We start from the raw sequence: 22,417 nt of genomic DNA on the forward strand, positions 1-22,417 counted from the left end.
ACCATTGAAATCGAATTAAGCTCAAGAGAAGTGATGCTCCTCCGTATTGGACGAGGCAACTCTCGGGTGACACGTACTGTATACACACAACACACCACACAACAAGCATCAATTGGCTGATATATAAACAAGGAGAACGGCAACACACGGACACCCTGAAAGAGTGATAAGGTGGAGCCTTTAATAGACAAGCTCTGGATGAATTAACATTGTGTCTTTAAAACCAATTATTGTAGCTATGTTTTACTCGATATTTTTAGCATACGTGACAATAAACGGACACTTTCATAATATAAGTTTTCTTCCTAAACACAGACATCTGGATCAAGATTCAAGTCAGGGTAAAGGTACAAATCTCTACAATCAAAGGAAATAACCTGCTCAAGTATATAAGACAGGTGGGCTTCATACACTGTGGGCATAGGAGCCAAGCCAACCGGATTTTGCTCTGCGTTAACCCACAGTGTATGTCCCCATTTACCTTTTCTTAGTAGTATGTGCTATTCGCTCAGGTTAAGGTGTCCACCTGCTTCATAACTCATAACACAATACAATAACAGAACGACTAACATATCGCACTAGGCAGACTGACACATTAAGTCTGACCCCAACAACTATATCTTTCTTCCCCCCCCCGAGGGTCTACATCTCACTGGGCATCCTTCCCTGCACCCAGTCCGCGCGCCTCACGAGATCCATCTTGAGGACAATTTTCTCGTCAGGGGAGTGAGTCGTCAACCAATAAAGGCTGGAACAGTGTAGGTCCTGGGGTCTTAGTGTGTCTTCCACCCCTCACACTTTACAACACATGTTTCTTACTCTTTCCCACCACCCTGTCTTCATTGCTTCCCTCGTCCGTTCCTTTTGCTTCACACTCTATTCAATCTCCGTTCCTTTCGGTTTACGTTCTTGATACTTTTTCACCGTATCTCGTGAAATGCCACCAGAGTCGCTAAAGACACAAAAGCAACAACTTATCTATCTCCCGGGCAAGTCGCGTGACACTCATACTGCCACAGTTATAAATATATTCAACAGTTTTGCTAGAGTCTCCTGAAGGTGGTGGGTGAACCATAGCACCAAGATCTTACACGGGACCTGTGGGAGGGGAAGGGTGAGGGAGGCAGACAGAGAGAGAGAGTAGACATAAAGATAAACAGAAAAGGGTATAGACAGCAGAGGAAGGTGAAGAGGAGAGGAGGGGGAAGGTCAGAGAGAGGTTCCAGCCCAGAAAATTACCCAAGTAGAGCCCAGGTCAGGTCATACTGGTACGTGGATCAATTTATAAGAGCACAACTTCCCCCTGTAATGTTTGGTGCCAAGTATAAAGCGAACACCTATGCCACTTCCTGAGTTTGGATACCGGGTGTAATACAGAGCTAAGTGCAGTGAATGGCTCCCTCGAGGTTCGCCCCTCCACCACGCCACACATCCAAACACATTTATACCAATTCCTCGGCAACGTTTCCCCCCCAGTGGTCCTGAGTGGCCTGTGTGTACAATCTTCTCCAATCACTCCACCAATCAACATCCTTAGTTACTATGAGTCACTCCAGGCCACCAATCAACATCCTTAGTTACTATGAGTCACTCCAGGCCACCAATCAACATCCTTAGTTACTATGAGTCACTCCAGGCCACCAATCAACATCCTTAGTTACTATGAGTCACTCCAGGCCACCAATCAATTATCTCTCTACCAATTAACTATACTTACTATATCTCCCTGACAGTCATACCAAGGACAGATATACGAACACATAGCCTTAGTTATAGTGACTAACCTACTTCACAGATATACAGTATATAATCAACCAGCAAACATACAAACCAACTCTTTTATAGCCGCACTAACAACCATCAGCAGCAAACAACGTAATTACACGACCTAACCAGCTGTAGCAACGACCTTATCAGACTAACGACCGCAGTAACAAGGTAATAACAGGGTAAATAGGACACTTCTTGGCCGCCAGAGGTTGTGTTCTTTCCTTCAGATGACTTGATTTTCTCCCAGTGTGATCAAGGACCAATATTAAGGTTATTATTAATTCCATCAGTAATACATGTACTGGTATTTTCCGTATAACATTATTATATCACCATCTGTTTGTTTGGTATTTATTTCTTCTGGTATTATTATCATTTACTTATTGTTGGTAAATAAAACTTAAAATGGTGTAAACTTTATTGAGGAGACGTTTCACCGCCCCAGCCTCTCTCAGCAACCAGGAGTTTCTGCCACACACACACACACACACACACACACACATATTATAATAACTGACAAGAGGAGAGGGAGAGAGAGACAGCGTCCAGATTCACCAAAGGACAGCGGCGTCTTGGGTGAGTTTCCCCGGGGGCTGTGACATGGCCAGGAGGCGTGTGGGGCCCCTGGGAGGCTGGCCCAATGATTGTGTTGTATCAGCCTCAAGGCAATCTTACGCAATACCTTCTTGTTAAGACGTGGATCCTCCCCTCAGACCCACAAGCTCTCACGTGATTGGATGAGAACGCAAACACCTTGACGGTGATTGGGTGAACCCCTTGTGCCGTTGCCAGTTTTCAGTATTACAAAGAGTTAAATAAGAATACAGAGTTACACTTACAAAATCTCTTGTAACCTAACCTAACCTAACCTAACCTAACCCAGGATACAAAATGGACTCCAAAAATGTCGTATTCTGTCACAGTAAAGCTCCAAAAGGTTGGGACTTTTAGCGAGTAACACAATATTTTACAGTAACACTCTGCCAGCTTTAAGTTATCGGTGTTACAAAAATATAGAAAACAATCCTATTATCAGCATTACAGACAGAGACAACAGCTATCAGCAACACAAAACTATAAATAATGTTAACAATATTATAAAAACACACACAGGAACAAACTGTCACCCTTAAATATAGAATGTGGCGGAAAAAACAACGTTAGGTGGGGGCGTGGGTGGGGAGAGGCGTGGGTGGGGGAGGGGCGTGGGTGGGGGGGCGTGGGTGGAGGAGGGCGTGGGTGGGGAGGGGGCGTGGTAGGGGGAAGGGCGTGGGGGAGGGATGTGGATAGGAGGCGTGGAGCGACAACAAGAGCGCGCGGGACAAATGTAGTTACCGGCAATAACTGGTCAGTGATGAGATCAGCAGCGGGCCCTCAGTCACATCCCACGCCAGCCACACACCCCCAACCTCTGAGCTAAGTTATTTCACGTATATACAGATCACCATCCATTAATATCTCACTTATTTCTCATGATTTCTTAATATATCCGAACGTGAATCCGATAAATCCATCATCCCCGAACGCCGATAGAAGAACGTCCACCATCAAATTATTAATAAGACAAGATTATTTATTTACGAGATGAGATGAGCCCGGGAGCAGCCAGTGTGTCCCACGGGCATTAGGGTACACGGAGACAAAACTAATTACTGTACAACCTCCATCGGCCTGTACTCACCACCACCAGGAAACTGACGCAAGGGGGCCTCTCCGGGACACTAGGGTCTTAGGTGCTGCAGAGGATCCCACCTACCATATCATTAATTAATCCCCTAATTCACTACTCCTCCGTGTAGCTGTCGGGGTCATTGTTTGTTTATGTTCGACGACCAGACACACACGCACGCCGAGGCTTCTCATTACGTTAATCTCTCAAGGGAAAGAAACACAAACTCCTACCATACATCTACCCGGGCCAGATATGAGACTTGACTAAATCTACCAACACGTTAATATCGACAGTTTCACATTTAACACCAGCATCTACAGTAACTCGCCAGATGATGATGACCTTAACACCTGGGTCCTTGGAGGGGTGAGCCTAGGGGAGGTCGGTTGTCTATGGGAGCTACTGCAGGGTGCCGTGTGGGGTGGTGTCAGGTCAAGGGGGAGGGGAGGTTAAAGACTAAACACATAGTTATCTATTATTGGGAAGGTCTCTCGTGTTTAATCAACATTTTTCACAGGTTTTATCAAATTCAATCTGTAATACACACAAAAATATATACAATACCACTAAAAAAAAATTCATAGCGTTTTCGGTTTAAAAAAGGATCTTCTTGAGCGAGCATGTGCAAATGTTCCCAGAGTGTGTTTACATGGAATCCCTGGAAAGTTGGTGAGATCACAAAACAAGTGGATCAATTGCTTGTGCTGTTGGCTCGGGGGGAGACGAGAGTACCCTGGTATATAGACACATCTCCTTGTCCTCGTTAATTTCTCTTTCTAACTACTGACATTTACTGCCTCCACGTGACCCATATTTAGTTCTATCAGCTATTACAGTGAGGCTATTAGGGTCACAGTTAATTACACAACATCTAAGACAGTTAATTGTTGTTGGAAGGTAGTGGAGTTTCGCCTGCCTGGGGGAAGCATAAGGTCTGTACACCCTGCACGAGATATAAAAATGTAAGCCACCTGTTCATAATGTTTACAAAAGTCAAATCAAGTTAGTTAAATTTCTATGCCATACTGCACTATACTATCACCTTCACCAGTATTTCCTCCAACACAATAACAGTATCCACACGACGCAGAGTGAGACCATTTATTAAGGGTTGATGTTGAGAGAGCTGTCAGTGGCGAGGCTGCAGCCGTGAGTGGTGGGCTCACTTAAGTCAGCCAGGCGGGTCAGCTCGACCAATAATACAATAACAATAACAGTTACCACGACCACTGTGGCCCGGGAACACGGCTGGCTGCATCGGAATTCCCTCCCATTATGGCCCCCAGTTATGAAAACCACACCGTCAGGGTCACCACCTCCAGGTACACTACTATGAATCTACCTCCAAGTCCACCATAACCTAACCTAACCTCCAGGACCACCACCACAAACACTCTCCCCTATACGGCTCCTCCTCCTCCCCTCCCTCGCATCAGCTGGGGTAGGTAGCTCTAGCACCCGACGCTCAGGTGGTTAACCAACACAAAATCCCATTCGCTAATTCCTACCACCATCAGCCACCAGACTCACCACTAGGGAACCCACCCGCATTATACCTCAACAATAATATGAATGAAACACAACACTACAGCCCAGGTGACCACACGTTAACGAGAGCTCTGGAATTCAGGTAAAGCGAATACATAAAACATCTTCCAAAACGACAAGTATCTTATTAATATGTTTCTTTATGTATCAATAATTCCCGATGTTCAGTCCATAAATTAAATCGTTCACGGGATACAAGTTTTGCCCGGCGTCATATCGGGAGCCTCTGATCGGAAAGGGGACAAGATGAAAAATAATCCCAAACTGATATTGGTTATCCATACATCAAAGACCATCGTTGGGTTTTCTACGTACGAACTAGTAGAGTATAAACGACTCATACATACCCAAACAACTTGTTCTACCAATCATAACTTTACCTTACATGATAGTTAATACTTTATCAATAAACAGCTGATAACAAATATACCCTACAGAAAAAGAGATTACCCCATCAAAAGACCTACACTACTGCCCTCATTGCTAATAAATAAAAAAAACAATATGTCTACCTATATTGTGTGAGCCTTTGTGAGGGGGAAGACATAATGGTGGGTAGGGGGTCGAGGTGGGGGGGGGTCGAGGAGGGGGGGGGAGGGCAGATGGAGGAGAAGAGGGTCGACGTGTACACCCAACAGAAGATTCTTGCTATTGTTGGTCACTCATTCACCTCAGGTACCGTGTAGGGAGAATACAATCTCTTCCTGACACTAATGTGGTGTTGCCTGGTAAATTATGTCACCAAGGGATTCCCAATGATCTGCAACACGCATATCTCTCTCTCTCTCTCTCTCTCTCTCTCTCTCTCTCTCTCTCTCTCTCTCTCTCTCTCTATACTTCTCCAATCCCTCTCTCCTTCTCTATACCTCTACAATCCCTCTCATCCCCCTCTTGTCCCCTCTCACCCACAATACACGAGGAAACAACGACTACCACCCTACCCCTTGATCGAGTGTATCGGGTAGAGACTCTTCAAGATTCACCAAAATGAATCAAATCTCAACTCCCGGAAAATTCTATGGTGACACAACACTTAAAAGATACTAGAGGTGATTACATTACTAGGAGAGCCGCTTTAGGTTTAGGTTAGGTTCGGTTCGGTTAGGTTAGGTTAGGTTAGGTTAGGTTAGGTTAGGTTTAGGTTAGGTTAGAACTGACAGCTACAAGACAAGACCAAACAAAACCGCAACTCATAGCCGGTCGTCCTAACTTCAACACAACAAAGGCCACTTGGCAGGAGGAGGGGCACCATTGTGTGTGTGTGTGTGTGTGTGTGTGTGTGTGTGTGTGTGTGTGTGTGTGTGTGTGTCAAGACAGAAACTGGGGAGAAAAATCACCCCCTCCCCTTGACTAAAACTCCGACGTCCAATACACAGTAGTTTTCTGAGAGAGTGTTGGAATTTTAGCCACCAGACACGTTGAGGGAATCGTATTTCTCTCATTTTCCGTTTATCTTCTTCCTAGAGTGTCGTGTGGCCCAGGAGGAGGAAGGGGGAAGAGGAGGAAGGGGAGGGAGGAGGAAGGGGACGGGGAGAGGGAAGGGAAGGGGATGAGGGAGGGAGAAGGGAAGGGGAGGGAGAAGAATGGGCGGAGGAGGAAGTAGAAGAGAAGGGCGAAAAGGGGGGGGGAGAAGGAGGGGGAAGATGAAAAGGGGAAGAGAGGACAAGGAAGAAAAAGAGGAATAAGACGAAGAAGAGAAGAGGAGCAAGAAGCAGAGGAGGAGGAAGCAGCAGCATCACAGTAACATAATGACCTCAGTAACACATAAGAATGATTAACGGTAATGAAGCAACCGCATGCGGGAGTAATTGCGGTCATTAGGCTCCACCCTCAGTTAATTACACCCATCTATCTTGAGTCATTATCTAGTTATATAATTTGTACAGAGAAAGAAAAAAAGGAATAAAAATCGAACAGTTATGGCGTAATGAAGAGTCGTTTTAGGACAGACAGACAGACAGACAGACAGACAGACAGACAGACAGACAGACAGGGCGTAAGTGATAGGAAAGCGTAGGTAATCAGGACGGACAGGTGTAGTACAGGTATTCAATCTCGGGTCTTGACGTCCAAAGAGTTTATATACATTATCTATGGTAATATTAGTTTCTCTTCTCTTCTCTTCTCTTCTCTTCTCTTCCCTTCTCTTCTCTTCTCTTCTCTTCTCTCTTCTCTCACCATTTATTAATTATCACCATCACCTCATAAAACAACAACAAAAACAATAAATAATGACAAAAACAAAAATAAACAATAAACAACAACAACAACAACACTAACCCCGCTATAACGACATAACCAAATATTAAACACGAATTCCTGGACATTTTGTAGGAACAAGTGTAAATTCCCTCGTACAACCCGCCTCTCCCTCTGGGGCGTAGTGATGACAGACAGAACGAGTAGTGCGAGTGAGTAGTGTGCGAGTGAGTAGTGAGAGGGGAAGGAGTGGGGGGGAAGAACGAGGGTGGAAAGAAAGCCCACGAGAAAATAGAATTCAAGAAAAATAAAAAAAAATGAAAGGGGTAGAAGAGGGAGAAGGATGAATTGCCAGACGGTGAAAAAATCGTAATTAAAGAGGAGTGGGAGGGGGAAGGGAGAGATGGGGGGGGTAGGGAGGGAAAGGGGGAAGGAGGGAGGGAGAGAGGGGGGAAAGGGGGGGGGTTCTCAAACGATTAAAAATACATAGGGAGCAATAAAGACTTTGTTCGCCCTTCCTCCCTACATCCCAGCCCTAACCAACCACCACCCCACCCTCCCTCACCCCTTCCATCCCTCCCTTCCATACACACCCTCCACATGTGAAATATACACCTGACTGCTGTATAAGTGTATGAGCAACGAGAGTACAACACACACACATACACTGCGACATGGAGACCAGACAACGGAGATCACACACCATAACACGACCTGGATACAGTGCGAGTCTAGGAGATAATTTACGTAACCTATATTAGTATACTGGACCCGGATTTAGTACAGTTATTACGACACATTATGACAATATACTGTACTGTGTAATGGATGAATTCACACACTGAGACACAGAACTAAGGAGGAGAATCAGTGTTAAAGATGGGAGCTATTCGTGGAGATGGGGAAGAGAGAAATGGAGGAAGAGGATGGAGAGAGAAAGAGAGAAAAGGAAGAAATGTAGAGAAGCAGAAGAACGACGATAGGGAGTAAGGAGGAGAAAGAGAAGTAGGGCGGGACAAGAAGGGGAGGTGGATGATGGTGTGAGTGAGGGAAGGAGGGAAGAAAGGAAGGAAAGAGGGACGGAAGGGGGAAGAAAGAAGGAAGGAGGGAGAGAGAAAGGCACAGAAGGGAAATGACGAGAATTTACGAGGGACGATTCACACTACAGGGCGAAATTTGTTTAATTTAATGTTGAGTACGAAATGGGGTGAGGGAGGGGCGAGGGGGAGGTGAGGGCGGGGGGGGAGGAAGGGATAAAGGGAAGAGGAAGAAGGAAGGGATATACAATCTTTTGTTGTAGTTATGATTGTTGTTGTTGTTATTATTATTAAAGAAGCCATTTAAACTTGTACGATATTGAAGGTGGGTATGTGAGCTTGTGGGAACAGGATTGAGGGAAGAGGGTATGTGAGGAAAGAAGCGGGGGAGAGGGGGGTCCGGAGTAGGGAGGAGGGGGTATTAGACGTCGGGGAACAAGAAACCCAAGGAGGTATCAGATCTGTGTTGACCATAGGAAGGAAGGAAGGAAGGAAGGAAGGAAGGAAGGAAGGAAGGAAGGAAGGAAGGAAGGAAGGAAGGAAGGAAGGAAGGAAGGAAGGAAGGAAGGAAGGAAGGAAGGAAGGAAGGAAGGAGGAAGGAAGGAAGGAAGGAAGGAGGAAGGAAGGAAGGAAGGAAGGAAGGAAGGAAGGAAGGAAGGAAGGAAGGAAGGAAGGAAGGAAGGAAGGAAGGAAGGAAGGAAGGAAGGAAGGAAGGAAGGAAGGAAGGAAGGAAGGAAGGAAGGAAGGAAGGAAGGAAGGAAGGAAGGAAGGAAGGAAGGAAGGAAGGAAGGGAAGGAAGGAAGGAAGGAAGGAAGGAAGGAAGGAAGGAAGGAAGGAAGGAAGAAGGAAGGAAGGAAGGAAGGAAAAGGAAGGAAGGAAGGAAGGAAGGAAGGAAGGAAGGAAGGAAGGAAGGAAAGGAAGGAAGAAGGAAGGAAGGAAGGGAGGAAGGAAGGAAGGAAAGACTGCAGTAAGTGTTAGTCGTGTAGGGAGGGAGGGAGGAGGAATGTGTCGTTCAGTATAGGGAAGACCTTCTGCTACAAGATACATATCATCACCCTCTTCTTCCCCACCACTAAATGCCACAAGGGGGAGGGAGCGAGGAAGGGGAGGAAGGAGGGAGGAGGGAAGGGAGGGAGGAGGGAGGGAGGAGAGAAGGAGGGAGGAGGAGAGTGTAATGTTCAAGGGTGTTACTAGTTGGATCTGAGAGAGAGAGAGAGAGAGAGAAAGAGAGAGATGTACTCTAACTCCTCCTCCCTCCCTTTCACCTAAACTACCATGCTCAGCCACTCTTCCCTCCCCCTCCTTCCACTCTAAACTACCCGTTCTCAAATCTGGTAACTGTTGAGTACCAGCGTCTTCCTCTCTACAGCTATACCCAACGCCTCGACCTGATTTAACCACCCCCCACCACTACCACACACATTTATCTCCTAAGCCAAGTGGGAGTCCCTAGAGCCTTACATAATGAGCCTCAGAGTCTAAATTCCGCCAAGAATCTATGTGTTACTTTTTGTTTAATTTATTAGATACAGTTTACCGTCTTATGTGTCAGTGGCGTATTGTAAGGTGTGGGTGTGTGTGAGTGAGAGAGAGAGAGAGGGGTTATGATGGCCTGGTCCGCTATATCAAGGCTTCACTGTATATACTAACACTATGAACACCAGTTAATAAAGGTTATTATTACCGTAGAGCATCACAGTGAACTTCGACCTGAACCCCGACCCCACACAGTGAACCCCGGACCCCACACAATGAGCCCCGACCCTACACAATGAACCCCGACCCTAAACATTGCAGGCTAAAGCAAGGGGTCCAAGAATGGCTTTTAATTTAACTTTTATGCATAAATTTCGACAATCTAATCAGATAATCACCACAAGGGCATAAATCATCTTCCAGGATTAGTTATCTCACCTCCCTACCGAGATAAAAAGATGCTGACTACACGAACACACAAACACACGTCAGAGAGATTGTAAACAGGGGCTCGACAGGTAGGTTTGAACTAATTAAGGACAATTAATTCGAAACAAAATATAAATTAAAGGTAAAACAGTGACAGTGGAGGGGGGAGGGGGGGAGAGGGGGGAAGTGGGAGGGGTGGTAAGGAGGTAGAGGGTGGAATAGAGAGGGGACGGGTAGAGAGAGGGAGGTAGGGATGGTAAAGAGGGAGAGGAGAGAAAGGGGATAAAGAGAGGGGGAAGGAGAGGGAAGGAAGGGAAGGGAGGGAGGGGTGTTAAAGTTCATCTACCTCATCAGCGGACCAACTTATGACGGACGTGACTCTCCTATAAAGGGTTCATCCTGCCTCCGCCACCACTGCTCACCACCGCCGCCACTACTCGCACACAAATCCACGCCAGTCCTCAAAAAGTTGCTAGGAGGAACAGTAAACTGGTCAGTCAGTTAGTCAGTCAGTCAGTTAGTCAGTGAGTCAGTCAGTCGCTGGGACCACAAGTCAGCCGGTATCTGTATATAGTAACAGCGAGAAAATTCGACCTGATCTCAACACAAGAACAAAAATAATACACCAGTGTTTAATGAACCTGTGCTAAGTAAATGTCAGTCGATATGAGCCAGCAACAATGATTAACCACTTGCAATGAACCAATTATGAGCAAGCGCCTCTCATATTGAACCAGAGATGAACAACCAACAGCTATAATGAACCACCATCACTCACAACAAGAGGTAACTGCCAATCACAATCAGTCAAGCGTCGCGTCGGTCCCCTGAGTGAAGACTGTTGCACTCGCCGCCGCCGCAGGAGACCGAAAGACTTAAAGTGCATCACGTCTCGGTGGCATCAGTACCATATGGGGTCAAATTTACGACCCACGAGATGAGTCCACGGCAAAGAGGGGCGGTTGGGGGTGCCATGGTAGAGTAAGGGGCGTGGGGGTAGGGTGTGGGGTTAGGGGAGGACTTTAGGGTGTGCTGAAAGTGTAGAGGGATCTGGGGGAAGACGTAGGAGGTTTGGAGAAGATGTTTGGGGTGTGGTGAGAGGCGTTGGGGTGTGGTGAGAGGCGTTGGGGTGTGGTGAGGGGCGTTGGGGTGTGGAGAGGGGCGTTGGGGTGTGGAGAGGGGCGTTGAGGTGTGGAAAGGAACGTTGAAGCGGAGGGATGTGGGGTGAGGGGCGCTGGGGTGTGGAAAGGAACGTTGAAGCGGAGGGATGTGGGGTGAGGGGCGCTGGGGTGTGGCGTTTATCCTCATTTAAATCAAGCAAGGCAACACTACGTCTGAAAACACGACCAAAATTAGCTCGTTTGTCTCACACCAACGCCACCCAGAGTCAATCCCCGCCCGAATAGAATGTGATAGGGGTTTTGTCGAGGCAGTGTGAACCTACCGACTACAGCAGGTTTCCTTCAGGTATTTCGGCTAGTAAAATAATAAACAGAGAACAGGTTAAGTGATAAAATAAATGTTGACTTCCTCTAACAATGCTGCAGGAACACGTGTCAGGAGGCCACTAATTCCTGATACTGAAGTGTTACAACCAACAATTTGTTTTACTACCGCCCCCGCCCTCTGTGGCTGTGTACTACCTGGCACCCGTCAGCAAACCGTAAAATTAAAATGCACACCAGGTTGGGCATTACGAGCACGGGACTAAAGCTGGGGACACCGCGTTGCAGATAAATTACGCTACAGCAATATTGCGGTGCTCCCTCCTGTGGCCGTGGGTCACGTATAGCAGGGGAGGGGGGGGGGCAGATACGTGCATTATACATACGACTGGTCATCCCAATCAGGGGCAGTTGCTAGGTGGTGAAACAAATCACATCTGAACGATACCGGTACCTAATAGTATTGAACTTTATGGGATTAAATTGATGTCATATTTTGGAAATAACTGGCAACAATAGAGGACTGATGCCACCAACCAATTAACGTTGTGTTTACATGTAAAGGCCAGTGTGAGGACAACACTGCCGTTTACACCTGTTTACCACCTTCACTGTCTGACCAACAACTTCCTTCTTCACAATCACTAACCTCCTAATGTATGACCCGCAGTGTTTCACGTTAAATAATAAAAAAAAACAAAGAAAAATCACACAAAAGTAGAGGTCTTTTTCAATAGTAGGAGTGAGCAATGTCTCTCTCTCTCTCAGTGACCAGGGGCGTCCACACCGTCTGATTGTATGTCTCCCTCAGGGGCCGTAACATTATATTTGCCGCCCCTGCCCCCTCCTCTCCACCAGCTTGGACCCACCACCGTGTCTTCCAAGATGTCATGGTATAAAGCCATATCATCATCATATATATTCTGTTTATAACATGACACGGGAAGACCTTATCTCCAGTCTCTTCTCTCTAGTACTGGTGAAATAATAGCATCATAATATTTAATACCTTATAGTTTCAGTAAATAACGAGTCCTTTTTCAGTACATGTTTCTAATACTTACACTCCCTCAATAACACGTATCTACCCTCAAAGCTAATGATAGGGACGTGAATTTCAATTATCCCCCAAGACATTCCAGACATACTTCACGATGGCTGTATAAAATTATCAATAACATTATTCCCCGTCTCCCTCTTCCACGTTTGTTGGTCTGTTCAGCATCTTTCCTTGTGTTCAGTCTTAGATAATGTTCTACTCCAGTGTGTCGCCATTACGTTCTTCACTCTATATACAACAAGTGTGTCAATGGAGCTGTATGTATGTATGTATGTATATATGTATGTATGTCAAAACTATCTTTTAACCATTTTCCACAATAATCAATACGGATTTTACGAATATATTCTAGTCTATAACGAATCTTGGCTTTACCGCATCATTAGTTCCAGATACGATGACAAAATTCTGGCCACCATCCAGGATCGTGTTTCACTGGACAGGCAACCTCATCTGTGCTCTGAAAAATATCACCTTGATAAAACAATCTAATGCCATAACATTTACTAAAGCATTTTGTTGGTAATACTTATAAAAATAGACGATCTAAACAATACAACTCGGAATTAAACAATGATCAATAATGAAACTCGTATTTACGTTTTGTCTCGATGAATCAGAATCCAGCTAAGATTTTATGCAATTTCGAATGACATATTGACCACCATCTTTAGGTCTAAGAGATTCCAGAGGTAACTATCTAACCTCTTCTACTCACACACACACAAAAAAACAATAACCTCTCGACCTCACACCTCTCGCACTTTGCTAACCGCCAGAACGTCCTCCACGACCTGAAGTAATTAGGTTGCGTCTCTCCATCTCGTCTCATCATTACCATCATTACTAACAATTAAGGCCCCCCGAGCCACATCATATTAACCAGGGGGGGTGGAGATGGCCTGGGGGGGCTTGGGGGGGCTGGGAGGGGGATGCGTGTCTGAGAGAGCCATAGTGATGAGGGATGGGATAGGGAGGGGGAGGGGAGATGGGGTCGTGAGGTGGCACAGCAGGAGGGATGATGCTGGGGTGTGTGTGTGTGTTGACATAGTTGGGGAAGGGATAGGCATGGGGTGGTGGGGTGTTGGATGATGGGGAGAGGAGGAGACAGGGGTGAAATCTAGGAGATCTTTAGGAAACTTTAATGTAAACTTTTGATATATTTGTTGTAATGTGACTGCCATGTGTGTCCGTAAAAACTTTGAAGGTCTAAAAAACAAAATCAACGCAGCCTTCTTGTCGGGGCCCTGAGCTCATTCTTTCACGTTCCATTTCAGTTTAATGGTAATGTCTTGCAGATTAACCGGTAATGGGGACGGAGTGACGGAGACGGCTTATATCACCACCAAGACTCCCAACAAACTGCTCATTAACAGACACACCACCAGCTGCCGTTACCACAAGCCGCCCTTAATAAGCTTCCCGTTACACATAAGAATGCCATTGGGTTCCTGCGTAATGTTGAAACGCGTGCACTTACTTTTCATACGGGGTATAATAATTATTAAAACAGTCAACCTTGCATTATGGTGTGGTAATATCGTAAGAAGACTGGGTGTATCACAGGTCTATTCACTTAACGTTATGGGAAATTCAATCCACAATGTATTAGTTTTGGTGCAAATACTTTACATTCTCAGCCTTCTACACTGTTGGTAATATTGGGATAAACAGACGTAACCTAAATCAGATCACTGTGCTAGTCTCCTGCAGACTGTTCTATGATGTAAGTCACTCAAAGGAAAATTGTCAAAAGCAATCAATTTCATTTCGCTTTAAAAAAAAAATCATTACAGCAAATGGATGAAATTAAAAAGATTTCCCAAGTCTCAGGAAAGAAATCTATTAAATCGCGCCACACCATAAAACAGATCAATAATGTAATAACGTGTAGGTTGGTACTGCCCGGCGACCTCTGGCAGTCCCACACTCTCCTCCTCCTCCCCCTCAGCCAAACCTCGCGGTCCTCCCCGCGATAAAACTTACCCTCAATTTAACGACCATATCTACGACTTCTCCTCGTGGGGGAACAACATAGTTCATTTAGGAGACGTGGTTTCAGTACTGTACATCACTCGCTTATTATTTTCCTTGAAGAGTGGGAACAAAAATGGTGTTTGACATATTCAACAGCTCTCGAGGGACAGCCGGGCTTGGAGCGATGTCTCCCGAGAACTCTCCCACCCCACACTACCTCCGGTCACGTATATCGATTGAGTTTGTCAGTAATCGGCCATCCAGGGACTTAGAAAATGGTCAAATAAAGGCTGGGTGGTTCGGAGGTAAGCTGGCTCTTGGCTACGTGACAAGTGACTGTGTGGGCCTGACTCCTGGACTGGCCTGGCCCTGGGTTAGTGTGTGTGATGGGGGCAGCGTGGTGCTCGTCACACTCCCTGGGGACACCACTCGCCAGGTTTCATTTACTCCTCCAGCCCAGGATAATGAATATTTCATAAACCAATTGCTTTGTGTGTCCTAACTCTTGCATTCAGGGCGGCTGTCTCAGTGACGTAGGACTCGAAATTCAAAATAGTTAGGTACAACGCGTAATTTAAACATTTCAAAAATAAAAAAAAATTCTATGGCAGTGCGCGAATACATAAAATTCAAATTGGACTTGTGGCTGCAGGCGACACAGCGCAGAGGTACTGACAACATGAATAGTAATACCCCCAGACACACACTGAATATATAATGTGGAAAATGTCCCGTGACACTTGGAAGAGCACTAGTGAACGAGGCACTCAATATAAGGGAAGGTAAAGAAAACACTTAAGCTCCCCAGGACTCACGTGGTATGAGTCATGAGCCAATAATTACAATAACGTCAGTATTACACCAATAACTACACTAACGTTAATGGCGCATCTGTGAAGACCAACTCAACAATCTGAATCTAACTTAAAATTGATAATATTAAAAATTTCAGTGGGAAGGAAAAAAATAGAGCCGAGTTAATATTAAAATTTAAATATGTGACTAATGTGTTAGAATGCATCGCTTACAATAATAATATATAGCAGTGAAACATAGGGAGGGGGTAATACTAAGAGGGGAAGGGGGTGCAGGTAGTGGAAGTGACGCTGCTGCTGTAAATATGAAAGCAGTGTTAAGGGGAGGAGTTAGTGTGAGCAGTAAAGATAAGACAAACAAAGATAATAAAGATATAGTTAATGATTTAGTCCACATTTGAAAATTAAATCCCTTGGGGTGTGAAACAAGTCAGGATAGATGAGAAATGGGTAAACACATCAATAATTAATTCAAATAGATCACAACACAAGTAAATAAACAATGATTGATCGATTTCCTAAGTAGTATATACAGTACAAACGGAGAGTGGATGAAAATAGGAGGAAAATGTACATTAGAAAAAGATACTGTTAAAAGATACATTGGAAAAAGATACTGTTAAAAGATACATTGGAAACTGATAGTGTTACAGATACATTGGAAAAAGATAATTGAAAAAGATACTGTTAAAAGATACATTGGAAAAAGATAGTGTAGAAGGGAGTGATAGAGATGAGTAAAAATCGACAGGAAAGGCCTGACGCTATCTACCTCGACTGAATATCAAGTGAGAAGGATAACAGAATTAATAATTTCGGCGCGTGTCAGGGCAGAGTGCGACGGTCACCCCCTGCTCACTATACATCCACTCCCCACAACCATAACAACCTCCCCCCCCCCTGTTTCTCCCCCTACAACCATAGCAGTTCCCGTCCCTACAACCACAACACCTCCCACCTCCCCACCACAACCAAAACATTCAAATGACTCAACCTCCACCACAACTACAACCACAACACGCCAATAAAACCACAATAACCTCATCTTACACCACTAAACCCCGTGACATTACCCACCAACAACAATACGTCGCTGGAAATACCATCAAGAAACAACCACCGTGTACTAACACCTTGGAATGTGGGACTCCCCCTCTCTTAATTCTTCCCTCCTCCTCCTCCTCCTCCTCTTTCCCCTGTTTCTCTTCTCTATCATCCTCCTTTCTCTTCTGCTTCCCTCTCTAATCCTCTTCTCCCCTTCTGCCTCCTTCCTCTCCGTTGCCCTTTTCCATCATCCTCCTGTCTCTCTCTCCTACGTCCCCCTCCTCCTCTCTCCTCCCTCATCCTCCTGTTTCTCCTGTCTCCCTCCCTCCTTCCTTCCTTCCTTCCTTCCTTCCTTCCTTCCCCTCAGCCAGTATATACAGGGAGTCTTGATCACTATATTAGACCATCAGTTCGTCGACGCTGCAAGGCCTCCCGCAGGTGATGGAGAGATGTGCTGGGATGAACCTCTTATATCACCCAATACCTTCATCTTTATAAGGATCATCGACACTCAATTTGTTGGCACGACCCACTGATGTACTGGGGTGAGGGAGGGAGGGAACGAAAGGGGGGAGAAAATGAAGTTGCGGAACGAGGGATGGAGGGAGGAAGGAAGGAAGGAAGGACGGAAGGAAGGAAGGAAGGAAGATATAGTGGTTTGGATGCTTGCGTAGAGGAAGAGAGGGGGAAGGAGTGGATAGGAGTGGGGGAGAGAGGAGTAATGAGAGCATTTCTGCAGAATGAGGAGTGTGTGTGTGTGTGTGTTTGTGCGCGGGTGGGAAGGGAAGGAGGAGAGGGGAGGGAGGAGTGGTGGTTGGTGATCAGGGTCCCAGATTGAGCCCGAATATCTCACTGGTGAATGATTTGGCACGACACACACACACACACACACACACACACACACACACACACACACACACACACACACACACACACACACACACACACACACACACACACATATCAAGTCACCACATCCCCACACCACTCTCCCAAAAATTCAAACACAGACGCTAAAGGGTGACTGGTCAATTGGGCCCCAGTCTGAACAGGGTCAAGTCCTCCTAGGCCCCAAAAGTTTACCTAACCAAAAGGACTGGGAGCCAATCAACATGGGCCTCAAGTGCTAATGGACCACAATGCTTACAGGTTAGGTTAGGTTAGATTGGGTTAGGTTAGGTTAGGTTAGGTTAGGTTAGGTTAGGTTCCCAGTGTACGGATTTACAGAGAGGAGAAGCGTGCTGGCCGCCATTACTCCCCGGCCAACAGTGGGAAGGTCGGCCCATCCATCACGGCCAGAGATGTGAGACTGACGCAACAACAGATGACGGTATGTGATCCACCTACACAACATAGGGTTGGTGGGCTGTTTTTAGTCCTAACACACATCGTAACTTAGACCCTTAGTTAGTGACGGACGCTCTCTCTCTCTCTCTCTCTCTCTCTCTCTCTCTCTCTCTCTCTCTCTCTCTCTCTCTCTCTCGGTGGAAGTGTCTCTGTGATAATCTATTAATGTTGGATATTTCCCTTCTTCCATTATTTATCAATCATTTTGCTATCTATTAGGTTTACCGTACTCTTGTTTCTTCTCTGTTTGGGGTAGATCAAGAGATGGAGAATCCTCAAATGGGGAGAGAGAGAGAGAGAGAGAGAGAGAGAGAGAGAGAGAGAGAGAGAGAGAGAGAGAGTCCAAATTAATCCACCTATATACAGTACTATACCGAGTCGCCACCACCCAACCGTAGGCCAATACCGTATATACAATTCCAATTAAACGGGATATAGCAATAGATATACATTACTATATTCCAATCATTAACCCAGTACCTGTATAAGAACTCTCCCTGCCTAAATAAAAGCCGATAATGTAAAAAAAAAAAATAAATAAATAAATAAATAAAAAAGGCAATTGAACAAAGCCCTAAGTCCATTTTATCTCTTTTTTTCTTTTATTTTTACGTAGCTGACCTGCCAAAAGCCAATAACACTGTCCAATATGTGCCAAAGTATTTTTTCCTCATTCAGTAAAGCCGCTTTGTCCACTAGTGGCGCCCTCCCCCTCCCTGGTGGCCAAAGTGACAACTGCACTTAGACTACCTACTGTACACCCACTGGGGACAACTACGACGCCCTGTGTGTTACTTGATTCGTAACACAGGAAAAACTGATGCGTTAATAACAAAATAATAACAATAATAATAACCCTACTAATAATAATGATGATGATGATTGATAATAATAATAATAAAATAAGATAAGAATAATAATGAAGGTAATAACGATTATGATGATAAAGGAAGTATGTATGTCTGTCTGTATGTATGTATGTATGTATGTATGTCTGTCTGTATGTATGTATGTATGTGTGTATGTATGTATGTATGTATGTATGTATGTATGTATGTACGTCTGTATGTATGTATGTACGTCTGTATGTTGCTACAGAATTATCGACCAGGTCAGTAACTCCAGGTGGCTCGACTCCCAACCAAGTCAGGTCACGCGGGTCAGTCTGGGATAAATTGAGGTTAATGGTCTTCCGGCGGGGGTCAAGGTGGGGGGGAGGGGGGAGGAGGAGGGGGGGATGGAGGGATATTTAAGGTTACTGATGTAATTTTGGCCTCACGGGAGCTTTAATATAGGGGTCAAAATTAGGTCATGGGGTCAAAGGGGAGGGTTAACAACTGACCCTGAATGCTTAACAACACACAACGGAAACCTCAGAGGCTTCATGGCCGACTGGAGGCCTAGGGAGGTTCACAATATAGGCTCTATGTAGTGTCATTCAAGGTCAATAGGCTGGTCAAATTAACTTACGGGGGTGGGAACGTCACTTAAACCAATTAGAGGTCACGAACGAGAACACACGAATGAGCTAGAACAGACGAACGAACTAGAACACACGAATGAACTAGAACAGACGAATGAACTAGAAGAGACGAACGAGAACACACGAACGAACGAGAACACACGAACGAACTAGAACACACGAACGAACGAACTAGAAGAGACGAACGAGAACACACGAACGAACGAGAACTCACAGACGGAGCTAGAACACGAACAGACGAACTAGAAGAGACAGGACGAGAACACGAACGAACAGATAACCAACCAATCCTATACCCCCTCTCTGCTGTACAGGGGGTGGGTAAGGAGGAGGGAGGGAAGATGATAAAAAGAGGCTGGAGGGATATGGAAGGGAGGGAGGGAATAGGTGATAAGAAGCTGGAAGGGTGAGGAAGGAGGGAGGGAGAGGATAGGTCGAATAGGCAGGAGGAGTGAGGATAGACACACACACACACACACACACACACACACACACACACACACACATATATATATATGGAATGAATGGTAAGGTTAAGAAAGCAAAGGTGTCTGACTGACTGACTGACTGACTGGACAAGAGCAGAGACAAACTTACAATAAAAACAAATAAAGAATAAACAAATATTTTTTTCCCCCATAAGACAAAAAAGACAAAGTAAAGGGAATTAAAGAATGACAAGGGAGAAATAAAAAGACCAGAAGAATGGAAGAGGAACAGGAATAAATGAGGGAATTAGCGGCACTGAAAGAAAGGAGAACTGGGGAGGGAGAACTGGAGGAGGGAGGGGAGGGAGGGAGGGAGGGAGGGAAGGAGGGGAGCTGGCTGCAAGACATTGGTAGATGAAAGGATTTAGTGGTGATGGTATGGGAAGGACGAAGGGAAGGATGGTACAGGTGGTGATGATGATGATAGGAGGGAGGAGGGAAAGAGGAAGGTTAGAGGAAAGGGAGGAAGAAGAGGAAGGGGAAGGAATGGGTCAGATGAGGGAATAACAAAGAGGGAAAGAAGGGTGTACCACATATGTGCCACCTTCTCACTCACCCTCCCTCCTCCTCACCCCCTCCTCATCTCTCACCCCTCCTCACCTCTTATCCTTCTCTCAGTGCCAACAGATATACCATTATCGTGTTAAGTCCATTTCATACCTAACCTAACCTAACCTAACCTCAACCTAACCTACAACCCAACCTAACCTAACCTAACCCAACCCAACCTAACCTAACCTAACCTCCTAACCATTGGTGAAAATCCTGGTGAACAATGAGATGAACTGTATATAATGGCTCCACACTACACAAGACTGAGGAGATTAACTCGCCAGCCACGTTAAAACATTTGTCACGTCTTTCCACAATGCTTAACTATATTTTTTATCTACTCAAGGGAAGAGGCAGGGGGAGGGGGCTTGACTCACTTCATTGTTGACTCTTCTGATTTCCTCTCTCTCTCTCTCTCTCTCTCTCTCTCTCTCTCTCTCTCTCTCACGTCTTGTTGGCTATGGTCATTCCCTCCCCGAATATCCCTCAAGCAAAACCGTGCCTTATCCCTCCCTCCCTCCTTCCCTCCTGGTAAAGACATCATCCCACCCTCCTTCCCTCCCTCCTTCCCTCCATCCCCCCTTTCTCATCACTTCCCCTATCTACACGCTTCTCATCTACCCCCTTCCCCTCTCTGAAGATTATAACATGATAAAATAAACTTTCTCTTGTGAATAGGAGCCTAAGGTGTAGCTGTGTGTGTGAGAAGAGGTGGGAGATGTACTCAACGGGTGTATCCGGTGCATGGGTGTGATGTGCTTGGGTGGGTGGGTGGGTAAGCAGGTGGGTGGGCAGGTGGGTGTTGTACTGTACCCCCCCCCCCAATCACCCCATCACCCCACACTACCCCTTTATTGATCTCTCCCCAATGTGTTCAATAAACGTTTCCTGTGGCCCATTACTCCCCACTCCCTCACCCTGTCTGGGGAGGAAGAGTAGGAGGTAGTGGGGAGGGAAAAGGAGAGTAGAAGGAGGAGGAGGAGGAGGAGATGATGGTGGAAGAGGAGAGAAGGGAGAAGAAAAGGAATAGGAAGGACCACCAGCGCCAGAAATAGCAGCGGAAGATCCCTCAACTAGTTAGTGACCTCTAAAATGCTGCCATCACACACAGACACACACACACACACACGCACACGCAGACACACACACACACACAGGCAGAAGCAGCCAGCAGTAGCACCAGCAGCAGCAGCCGAGGGGGGGTGTAAAGCTTAGGGAGTAGTAAGCTTTACGAGGCAGTTATATGTAGTGGGGACTCGCTTCACAGCTCATAGCCAGGCCCTGAAACTTACTGTATGACTCGCCAGCCTCACACGCACTCTCTCTTCCACCGCACTTTTTATCCAAGCCAACACACGCACTCTCTTGCACTCTCTTTCCTCCACACACTTTTTACCCTTAATATAAAAAAAACCCAAAATCGTAACAAAGAAAAACAACAACAATACAAATTCGTAACTTAAAAATAAAACAAATTCGTATAACCTTAAACCAAAATAACACTAAACAATACTTTAGAGTTGTACTTAAAAACCAAATATAAAACTCACTCCTCTACCGATGCAAAAACCAACCTAACAGCTTAATAAAACCTAACTGGGTAATGCATGAATACTTAAAAAAATATATATATAAAAGTTTGCAAAAATTTACTGACCTGAAAAAAAATATCTAAAAAAAAGTTTGCCAAAGTTTACTGACCTACGCTGGATAGTTTCTGTGCGAAAATAACTTGAATTAGACGGACGGACGGACGGAGAGGCGTATACCCTTATGCCCCGGACATACGTACTGAAGGGGCATAAAATAAAATTAATTTAGCTGTCAGGCATCAATGGAAAAACAAAAAAATAATAAAAAATAAATAAAAAATAGTATAAAAGTAACAAAAATCATAAATACAACAAAATACAGTAACTAGGGATGTATTCTACGTAACCATGCTGTATTGGGGTTTTGTATTCTTCACTACAGTACTACAGCAACCTACAGAGCGAACGAAGTGGAGCATCGCTTTACACACTACAAGACTGACAGGTGTATCAAGATAAGCCTGAGATCAATTTCCTCCCTTA

The 22,417-nt window shown here is 45.3% G+C and overlaps 1 protein-coding gene across 4 annotated transcripts in view; it reads right to left on the minus strand.

Moving 5' to 3' along the window:
- The window catches only part of LOC121861062 (neurotactin-like), a 96,997-nt gene that overhangs the window by 13,059 nt on the left and 61,521 nt on the right, over window positions 1-22,417 (minus strand). Inside the window, exon 2 of one of the 4 annotated variants that reach the window (XM_042358593.1) lies at window positions 22,044-22,133. The exons of the other annotated variants lie outside the window; for them this stretch is intronic. The gene's annotated coding sequence lies outside the window, so the exon portion shown is untranslated. The remainder of the gene's footprint in view (window positions 1-22,043; window positions 22,134-22,417) is intronic. 4 annotated transcript variants of the gene reach the window in all.

Source organism: Homarus americanus, unplaced genomic scaffold, assembly GCF_018991925.1.
Source record: "Homarus americanus isolate GMGI-L3 unplaced genomic scaffold, GMGI_Hamer_2.0 scaffold52806, whole genome shotgun sequence".
NCBI classification, from domain to species: Eukaryota; Metazoa; Arthropoda; class Malacostraca; order Decapoda; family Nephropidae; genus Homarus; species Homarus americanus.